The 11,225-nt window shown below is 37.8% G+C and overlaps 1 protein-coding gene across 1 annotated transcript in view; it reads right to left on the reverse strand.

Annotated features, from left to right (window-relative positions):
- gpr158b (G protein-coupled receptor 158b) overlaps positions 1 to 11,225 on the reverse strand; it is a 128,015-nt gene that overhangs the window by 59,565 nt on the left and 57,225 nt on the right. The window lies entirely within an intron of this gene.

Consider the following 11,225-nt stretch of genomic DNA (forward strand, 5'->3'; position numbering starts at 1 on the left):
CCTTGCGGGTGATAATTACAAGAACACAGCCTTTAATTAGGCAGATGAGGGAATAATGAAGGAGGGGATAAAGCGCTGTGACACCGCTCCTCTCATCTCTCGCGGTCTGAATAATTGTTGTCATACCAGCATGTGGCCCACTTGGATGTGGTTTATCGAATCAGTCCCTGGATTACTTTTTCCAACATATTTTGTGAGAGTTTTCACACTAGCATGACTGGATGAGTTCTGCCAAGCGCCACCTGAAACCCGGAATTCATTAATTACAAAGGAAAGAAAAGGGAAAGACGATGCCAAAAATAGAATTTCTTCACTCTGCGACGCGTCTGCTGTGGGGGGATTTGGAGTCAATCTTTAGCGCAAATCCCCACCACACACATGCACACACACACACACACACACACGATGCAGCTCTTCGTGAAAATTGTGTTTGATAAGCATGTAATTCCTCTGTATGTCCCAGAGCTTATGCAGTATGCACACACTGTGCTAAAGTTGTCTGTATGAGAGCATCATTGCGTAAGAATGTTCAGAAAGTACTAATGAATAAACATGTCACGTAGGAATCGATTAAGATGTAAAGACAAAAACAATTGATCAAGCAATCAGGCAGTCACTGATGCAAGACATTAAACAAAGTGGTTTAGATTTTCCAGTTAGCCTCTCTGTGTTTAACGGTCAGTACAAGAATGGAAGGAGGTGATCATGAATACGAAATGACTCATGGTCCACAGTCTTTTGCCTGTTTGCTGTGAAACCCAGTTAAGCTGTTGGTCTTCTCTGGCATGCAATCATTCACTGACATGCAAACTGTTGGCTTTATTGGTTCAGGATGCAATGTGTATATCATATCTTACGAAAAGCTATTGTTGGAGCTATATATTGCTTTATATTATTCAATATTTAAACATTTGTTTTCTTGCTGTTTTGTTTATCGTAAATCTATTATTATTTAGTGTTATTATTTAAGTTATTCCTTGCATAAGATACGCTATCTGGTGCCTCAGCGGAAGTTTACTTTTAAGTTCATTATCTGTTTGACTTTTCTGTGATGTTGGCCGCTAAAGCTATCATATGTACAGCAACAGGTGTCAATATCTGTTTGTATAGGAAAGGGTTGGGGTTAGGGGTAATTTGGTAGTTTAAGGAAAACGGTGGTTTGAGTTTAAAGGATGACTTAAAATAGCTACCTGCCATTACTTACATGCGGAAGTTACGTGATGACTAACCCTAACCCTAAGGGAAAAAATGATGTATCAACATGCACATGTTTGTTGTGAAATATGACTTGCAGTCTCTGGTATAGCTACGAAGACTGTAAGAGAACAGCCTGAAGGATGTTGTAGCTACATATTAGGGGTGTGATGCAAAGCTACTGTGCGTCTGGTAAATATCTAATATCTGTATTCGTTATCTGCCTTGTTTTCTGCAATACATCTTTTTTCTCCTGCTTATACTTATGTATAAGTTTAACTGCCAAACCTGACATTTTAAAAAGTCCAAGCTGAGGCTTAATAAAAAGCCATGTAACATGATAAAAGTCTGGTTAAAAATCAGTACTCCAAAGTGAGCGGGAGGTTCGAGGAATAATATAAGTCAGAGATGCATTGGATGAGAATGCTATCGACAAATGTTTGATAAGCTTGGACCATTTTAAATGCACTTCAGAGATTCTCATATCTTTATATATTGACTACAATGTTTTAGCCAACAGCAAGAATTAAGGATCGTTTAGTACAAATTGGTCATATCTAAATAATGTATCCCATTAGTTTACACTGAGACTATTTGTGTGATTATTAGGTGGAAAACTGGTCTTCTTTAAGACATCTGGGCACACAGTTTGTTCTTTCGCTGGAGTTTAGACGGTCAAACCATTGTCAACATAACTTGAGACAGGCTATAAGGCAGAGATGGAGTACTCGAGTCCTGGACTCGGACTCGAGTCGGACTTGAGTGCCGATTTTCGGGACTCGTGACTCGACTCGGACTCGCGCACTGATTGACGCGACTCGGACTTGGACTCGTGAATTCTCGCACAGGATGACTTGGACTCGGACTCGGACTCGACTACGACTCTCCCTTGGTGACTCGGACTTGGACTCGGACTCGAAGAGTGGTGACTCGAGGGTGACTTGGACTCGTGAATTGGTGACTTGACTACAACACTGCTATAAGGTAAGAAAAAGTTACCCTATTAAGTTAAGGAGTGATCTTTCTAGAAGGTTTGTATTGCTTACATTTTTTTTCTGGTGATTGCCCGTCTTTCAAGCTGCTGTTGTTTTGTTGAAAAGCATTTTTTACTATAGTGGTATAGGTGTTGCCTTTGCATGTATACTTTGTGGGTTTGTGGCCTTAATTAAGCTCAGGGACTTAAATGAACTGTACCCACATTGGAATATGATTCTGGTACGAGTTGTATGATATAGTTCAACTGTTCAACTGTAAACCTCTACTGTACCGAACAGGATTCTGATAATCGTCATCAATGAAATAGAAAGTAGGCCTATAGCACAACCAAAATAAATCAAACATGTATATCAAAATGAAAAGTTATTGTTGTTGTTACTGCATCATTCCAAAGAAACCATTTTTAAAAGGAAACCTTTCACTTATATCAAAATTAGCAATTATCTCTTGACAGGACGCAAGTGTAACACAATGGGAGGTGTTGCATAGTGATGGTGCACACAGAAGGAAACACAAAACAGCTCACACTTTATGTCTTTGTTGCACATTTTCTAATAATTATTTATTTTCCTCCCTCAATCTTTTCCCTTGCTTTGATATCTGTCCTTTTAGCCTGTTGCTAGGGAACAATACAACATCTGTTTCCAGTCTAGTGTGTTTTCTGGGATGTGCACAGAGGAATAACAGACAGGTTCCATGGGGGGAGTTCAGGGTCGCTAGCTACTGTGACCCAATTTGAGCCGCAGTGATTTGTAATGAGGGGGTCGGCATGGGGTTTGGAAGATGCAGAGTCTCTTCACAGCCGTTTGACTACAGGCCTCATCACGCTGCATTACAATAAAGCTGCAGCTTAGCATATCATCTCCCTTGGGGTGCTGTATTGTTGGAGTCAGGGATGAAAACCGCCGTAGTTGCTTGATTATCTCGCTCATCAGGGCCAAGCTTTCAGCATGAGGACACTGCTTCGCTTTCTGTCAAGCTGTCAGCTATGGTCATTAAAATCCAAAGCACGAGCAGGGAGGTAAAGTTAGGAAAAAACTTGAAAACTGCAAGGGTGAAAGGATAAAACATCAGTGGAGGAAAGGTCCAAAGTCAAGTTATGTGTACATGTTCTGATTTTTAAATATGCAGCCCATATTCATTGTTTTTTAGCAATAAAACGTAGGGAATAGAGATTGATAGCCAGAAGTTTTTCAAAAAAACTGTTATAATTCACCATTCTGAACCTTCAAACTGCGATTGTGCAGTAGTTAACCAAACATGAACATTAGATTATTCATGTCTGTATGGTAATCCTTATTTATTTCAGTCTCATAGTTATGGTAAACATAGGTTGTATGCTAGATGGAAACACTTGATCTAGCGTGATGGTTAAATTAAGAATAGGATGTCAGGTAACGATTCGCGCAAGGGTTTTTCTTCAAATTCCAAGGAACTGACCTCTCAACTGCATGTGCATGTGTGCATATAACTGTGTGTGTATTTGTATATGTATGTGCATGATGTAAAAAGTGTGTACTGTGTGTACTGTATGTATCTGTATAAAAACGCATGTGTGTGTACGACAGAGTGGAAACTGAATTTCCCCCTTGGGGGATTAATAAAGATCCATCTTCTCGCGAGCAGGAGACATGAATATGAACGACAATGCAGAGAGTGTGTGTAATGTGAAGTGCTTTTAAAGTTGTATTTGTTAACAACAATAACAATTAATAACAATTCCGGTGTCTTGAAATTAAGTGTGCTTATGTAACCGATGTATAACTTCACTTGTTTATATTTCAGTAAAATCATTGTCCATACTTTATTTGTAAAACTTTATTTTTTAGATGCTTTTATTTTGAAAAGTACGTTTTATTTTGGTACTCTTGGCACCAGCACATTTCTGCAGACTCCCGCTGCTTTCCTCAGTTAGCTTCAGGCCCCACTGAGGAGAAGTAAGTGGAATGAGTGGTGTCATAAATGTTGTATTTTATATGTTAATAGATTGTTTAATGTTACACTTCACACAAGCCAAACCTATTTGCAGTTAATATCTATATGTTGCCGTGTGTGACTGTAGTTTATATAATGTGCAGCGCTTCAAACAGTGTTTGAGAGTTTTCTAAAGTTTAGCTATATGCTAACCTAACATGTGGGTGTTTTCTTCCACTGAAGGTGTGAAGTTAGAAAGCTGATGAAGCCATTTCCTGCTTTAATTATTATATTCTGTTTTGCACAGGTATGTGGGTATTCTTTTTGTGTTTTGTAACTGTAAATTGTATTGTTTGTTATGTAAGTGTAAATTATTGGTTATATATATTGGTTTACAAAGAAAAGCCGGTTTGCCACCATGGATAGATGTATATCTGTTAATTGTATTATTTAGAACTCTGTATACTTTCCTGAGTTAGCTTCAGGCCCCACTGAGAAGAAGTGTGAAGTTAGAAAGCTGATGAAGCCATTTCCTGCTTTAATTATTATATTCTGTTTTGCACAGAGAATAAATCCTGGTTGGCAAGAAAGAAGTCGTTCTCATTTACACAACACAACGCAGAGATCACATGTGGCGTCAAACCAGACCGGTTACACTTAGCTAACGTTAACTATAATAGTCTTAAGACAATACAAACAAACATCTGTTAATTAACATTATAATATCAATACAAATACATAGTCAGTTACATTACTTATTACATTTTTCTAACAGTGTAATTAGTCATCTGTACTACATTTAAAAAAAGTAAACTCCCCAACCCTGATCATTAATTATAGACAGCTAATTAATTAAACTTCAAAGGATGACAAAAGCATTTCAATATGATCTGTCTGTCCGCTACATTAAATAAGCAGTAGCCTAAGTTCTGTCTTCAGTGTAAATGCTTCTTTAATAGTCATTGTATTCCTATTTGAATTCATTGTAAATAATCTTAACTGTGCTGACTGCCTGTTTACTGTTTATCAGACAGTCTCATCATTTTTGACATGTTTTGTAATATTGCATGAGGTGTTTTAGTCAGTTATTATGTCGGCCTATTCTGTAGGTTAGAATCTGTCGTTTCAGACCCAACTGGCTTGACAGTACGTTTATAAAGTGTCTTTACTTCTGCCTTCTCCTATCCTAGATGAAGTTGATTGACTAAGAGTAAGGTCAGCTAAATTAAGGAAGGTTTTGTTATTTTTCTGTCTGAATTGTAATTGTCTTATGACATTCTACTGCAGCTGGAGCTGTTTTCTGGTGGCTGAGGGAACAGCAGACCCCGCCTCACCCCAGTGAAGAATCCACAGTGTGGAAATTGTGCCCAATAAATAAAAATGTATTCTGCACTGAAATGCCTCTCGAACTGCATGTTTATCTTTTGCAGCCTGGTGCATAAACACACTAACAGTTGTTGTTGAGTAATCTAGCACCTCTTCAAAGACACATTTGATTTATTTCAAACGTGTAATACAATACAAATTATAATAATAATGAAATGAAACAAGAGAATTATGATTCTGTAGAAACATAAGCAGTATCAAACTAAATATTATTGACTTACAAATTATATATATAAGGAAATGATCTACCTAATTACACATCCGAAAAGGCGTGGGAAGGAGTTTACACGTATTTAATCCCACCCCTTCTCCCAAAAACTAAATTAACAGTTTTGTTTTAACAAAATATGCATCTAAATGTATGTCTACATACAATATACATTTACAATTATAAATAGATTATATCATTATTACTACAATATATATATAGGGTATATATATATATATATATATTTACATTGTATGTCAAATTTGATAAGACAAATATAAAATACTATCTTTTTATATCTGACATACAAAATACATTTGTTATTAAAAAACAAAAACATAATAACAACAAATTGTTGTTAATAATAATAATTACATTTCTGTAAGAAAAACATATTTTCATGCATTTTTAGATGGTTGATAACAAGCATTACAATGTCTAAAGAGACTCTCTGTGTATGAGACTCAATACTCGCTGGTTGTACTTTTGCGGTCATCCAATTCGCTAGGTGGCGATGTTGCAAAACAACTAGGGTCCTGGGAGTGCGGTCCCAGGAGTGCGGTCCTGAGACTGCAGCCTCCGACGCTGCAGCTTCATACTATTGGATTTTCTTGTTGCCCCAGCTAGTCGACACCTCTTTTAGCAGAAACAAGGGCTACATTAATGTGTTAAATCGATGTTAATCCATGTGTGCGGTTGTGGAATTAACGGACGTGACGTTGTGCGATTGCGTTGCCAGGCAACAACTTGGGTTCATGTTAATTTACAAACTCGAACTGTAGTTATATTTAAAAACATTTTAGAAGGCCTCACGAAATACTTTAATGTAAATTAAAATGTAAATGTGAAGGAATGTGTGTATAACAAAATACATCCGTCATAAACAATACCGGAAACAGACGTAGGCAAGATCCTCAGCTCGGTGATTGGATGGTTTAGCCGCAATGATACGTTGGGATATGATGTTTTTGCGATGGGAAATCCGAAAACATTTAAAAAAAAAATCAAATAATACTTTATTCCGAGTGTGCTTGCTTGTCTCTTTGAAAGTCATCACATAATAGCATTGTAATACACGGTTCGGCCGCATTAAATATTGCAGATCTGCTGTAGTTCTCTATTTATAGACCCCTGATTAGAAGACTTCTGGACAAACTGGAAGAACTGCGGCCAAAACTGAAAACGTGACGTGGATCATAAATATATCAGCAATTAAACAACATCTTACATTTCTTTTCACACAATACGTCTCCTTGCAGTATCAACACTAATTCGGCTGACTTTTATATTTTATCCAATTGGTAGATAGGCTGTATTTACACCTTAACGGTGCACAGCTGATAGAAAGGGATTTTTTTTGTAGTTTTTAAAGATATTATTTACTGAACTACCTAGTGGTTAAAGCACATTATTGTATTTTATTTTTTTTATTATGCTGAGGATCTTTTCCGGTATTGTTTATGACGGATGTATTTTGTTATACACACATTCCTTCACATTTAAATTTAAATTTACATTAAAGTATTTCATGAGGCCTTCTAAAATGTTTTTAAATATAACTACGGTTCTAGTTGAAGAGTTTGTAAATTAACATGAACCCAAGTTGTTGCCTGGCAACGCAATCGCACAACGTCACGTCCGTTAATTCCACAACTGCGCACATGGATTAACATCTATTTAATACATTAATGTAGCCTTTGTTTCTGCTAAAAGAGGTGTCGACTAGCTGGGGCAACAAGAAAATCGGCGAAATCGAGTGTGACTATTAAAAAATAAATCATTATTATATTAATATTGACAATAACAACCGACCGTCGTGGTACAGCATTTGCTTGGCATTTCCGGGTATTTCTCCACTGGTTGGGCCATGTTAACAATACTGTGTAACTGTCACGTTTGAAGGGACGAAATCGTGACATCTTCAAGTCTCCCAGCATGGTAAATCGTCACATGTTCACGTCTTGCCGTGATGTCCGGCAGTGGCTCAGTCAGTAGGGGCTTGGACTGGGAGCTGTAGGGTCGCCGGTTCAAGTCCAGACCTAAAAAATATGGAGTGTGGACTGCTACTTGGAGAGGTCTCAGTTCACCTGCTGCCCTGCCGTGGTGCCCTTGAGCAAGGCACCGGACACCCCCCTTCCCCCCTCACTCCCATTGCTCTCCGGGCGCTGTACACTAGCTGCCCACTAGCTGCCCACTGCTCCTAGTACTAGACTCCTGGTACTAGTGGTGGGTTAATGCAGAGGCCAAATGTCACTGTGTGTGCTGTGTGCTCTCTGAATGTGTGACCATTAAAAGAGGGTTTCATCCCTCCCAATTATATTCTATACCGGGTTGGTAGCGACATCTTATTATCCAACAGGTTTGTTTTTCAGAATCCACCTGTGGCTCCCACTAGAACGCAGACAAAATACATAGTAGACATTTCCACAATAAGAGCTGTCAAAATCTTTTGACTGAAATTTGAGGCGTCATATCCTCACAGGCCCCAGGATACCCATACAAAGAGAAAAGAAGATTATCAAACAAGATGTGTGACTCTCAGCTGAAAAAATGTGTTTTATTTTCTTCTCCTAAATCTCAAATGCTTTACTTTTGAAAAATGCAAAGTTTTGATCTGACAGTTTGCTGCAGTTTGTATTTTTTTATATCACAGGGGGGATTTGTAACCTACTTTTGAAGCCATTGAGCACCACTCTGCTTGGATGGTAGAATCCTCTCCTGCACTGGCACTTGTACTTGTCCAACACAAATCCATGGCCGATGATGGGAGTGCACTGGAAGGAAGAAATGCAGAGAGAGACAATGAGACAATACAATACAATTATTATTGTATTAGTATTGTTGTCAACAACAAGGGTATCACAGGAGTCAGTTGAATTGAGGCAAAAAGGAATCTGAAGAGGATAATACATGAATGTTAACCACTAAATGGAGCGAGATGATCAGGGGACTCAGCCAATGCAGCTTTGTTTTGGTTCTTGAATCCAAAAGCAAGTGGGAGTAAAGTAATGCAATTATTTCGTCTGTTTAGGACTCCAGAAGCCAAAATAAGACACAGTAACAACAGTAATCTTCTATATTGTTTTTGTTATCGAACAGTATTTTACAAATTAAAATAATTGTTTTTTTTTATATTTAAATATCTGAGCAAGTCACCTTAGGCACATTGAGACGGGTTCATTAGTTTCTGATATTTTACATCTCAAATTTAAAATAAAACGTATTTGTTAGATGCAGCCCGACAGTAATCAAGTCAGCCACTTGTATCATCCTGAAAGTGAACAACAATGGATGTCAAGTGAACATGAGGTTTACATAATAATCGCAGCAAACACAAAGACATTGATGTTCTCTGATTGATGATTTTTCTAGTCACACATTCATTAATATGATTTAGCACATGGCTCCATAGTATTCTTCCAAATGCCTCTTGAGTAAATTAATGATTTGCAATTGCAGGAAGATCATCCAGATCTTAATGATTTTCCGGACCCAGCAGTGGGATTCAAACAGTTTACTAAAAGATAATGCTGTACATTGTATAATTTAAAGACAGAGTGTTTCCAAGACTATTAATATTTCATCATAATCAAAGACTATAATATAATGCAGGGTCTGATATTTAAAACAGACATCAAAAACGGTATGAAGCACAGTTTCTTTGTCTTTTAACTGCTAGCTAATGATCATGCTCTACGTGAAGCACACTGCAGTGGTCTCAGTTAATGAACTTGTTTCAATCATGTAATCAAGTCTTCTACAGTACTGTACATCGTCGACATGCAGCATGAATCGGAAGATGCCCCAGTTATAAAAATACGTGGTGTCTGGGGAAATAACAGGGCTTCACCAAGTAACAGGGAAACTAATTAATATCTAAATAAAGAATTAAGGGTTGTTTGCAGAATTTAAGCGCGTCTGCATAATTCCAGTTTGCATTGATAACTGTGGGAGCAACATGGGCTTACGCACCATCTGGAGCAAAAGCACACTCAGTAACACTCACACAGAAGCACCAGTGTGGATTTTCTACACTCATGTGAATACACATATCCCTGTACGAAAATAAATCCACAATAAATTTGACATGAACATTCATAAATAGTCCATTACATTGCATGCTTAAAGTAAAAACAGTAGATCTCCTCTGGGACGGCTGCTCCTAGCAGCGTGGCTATATTAAGCCACCACTTCATGAATCTGCGACAGGCACTGAAAGAGTCTCTTTACTTTCAAAGCAGTTACAATGTTGAAAGGAAATACGCTCAGTGTACTTCTTCCTGAGAATTAGATGCGAAGATCTACGGCATTCTCATGTTTGTGCTGTATACGAAGCTAAAGCCAGGAGGCAATTAGCTAAGCCTAGCATAAAACGGGGAGCAGGGAAAACAGCAATATCAAAGAAAAATAATTAGCAGAAACCTCTAAATTCTTAAGGTATAAGCAGGGTTCGAGTTATACCTGAGCTCTATGGGGTCTTTAAAAACGAACGTGCGCGCATGCACACGCACGCACACACGCGCACACACACACACACACAACACAGCAGCAGCCCTCTCCTTGCTACAAACTAAGTTAAATATGAAAAGGTTCAACTACGCACACCACATCATCTCGGCTCGCGCAGCACGCTCACAGGCATCTATTGCGCAACAATGTATTGCGCACCTTGGAGTTGAAGTGCAGGCATATTGTCATTTAAGAGAATGCCTAGTTATTTTGGAAAACATGTTTTTAAATAATACTCATTACATTGACACATGCATTATGTGTGTTTAAAATAATGGTTGTTGGTAATGTATTAGCGACCACAGATGTATGTGCTCCATTGGCTCCCACATAACTTGAACCCTGGGTATAAGTACATTTATTATTACATTTTTGGGGGAATGTATGAAGCAAAACAAAATACTGTGGCTTAAGATAGCTGTTTGTTGTTTTTTCAAGCTAGCTAGCTGGTTCATACTGTAGCTTCCAGTCTTCATGATAGCTTAACTACATCTTCCAGCCTCTAGCATTAGTAATTTAATATTGTCGGAAATTCCCCTCTCAAAATGATGACTGAACTAGATGACATGAATGCAGCATGATGCAGAAATGAGTGGAATAGATATTCTCATCTAACTCTTGAACAGGAATGTGAATTTAAGTTCTCTAATGTCAACATATTATTTGAAAGCAGAATGAGATTACTTTGCTTTTCAATCAATTGGAATTAGCAGATTTGTAGAAAAAGACACATTGCTCTGCTGTGAATACAATGCTAGGAGTGATTTATTTAAATTATTATTATATTTTAGACCACTGAATGCCTTTAGCACCACTAGAGCAATGCAAGGTAATGACATAAATAGAGGCTAAAAAAGGGTCTTGGTTGGATCATGGTTCGTGTTTTTACATAATCCATCAACCCTATCCAAATTTGTTTGCCAAGATTTTCACCAAGAAGATTTTTGAATGATATATAAAACAGATATTTAGCCATTCATTCCCTGGGAGAGCCATGCTTTGGTTGATACCATTTAAA

This window comes from Pseudochaenichthys georgianus, chromosome 17 (genome assembly GCF_902827115.2).
Source record: "Pseudochaenichthys georgianus chromosome 17, fPseGeo1.2, whole genome shotgun sequence".
NCBI classification, from domain to species: Eukaryota; Metazoa; Chordata; class Actinopteri; order Perciformes; family Channichthyidae; genus Pseudochaenichthys; species Pseudochaenichthys georgianus.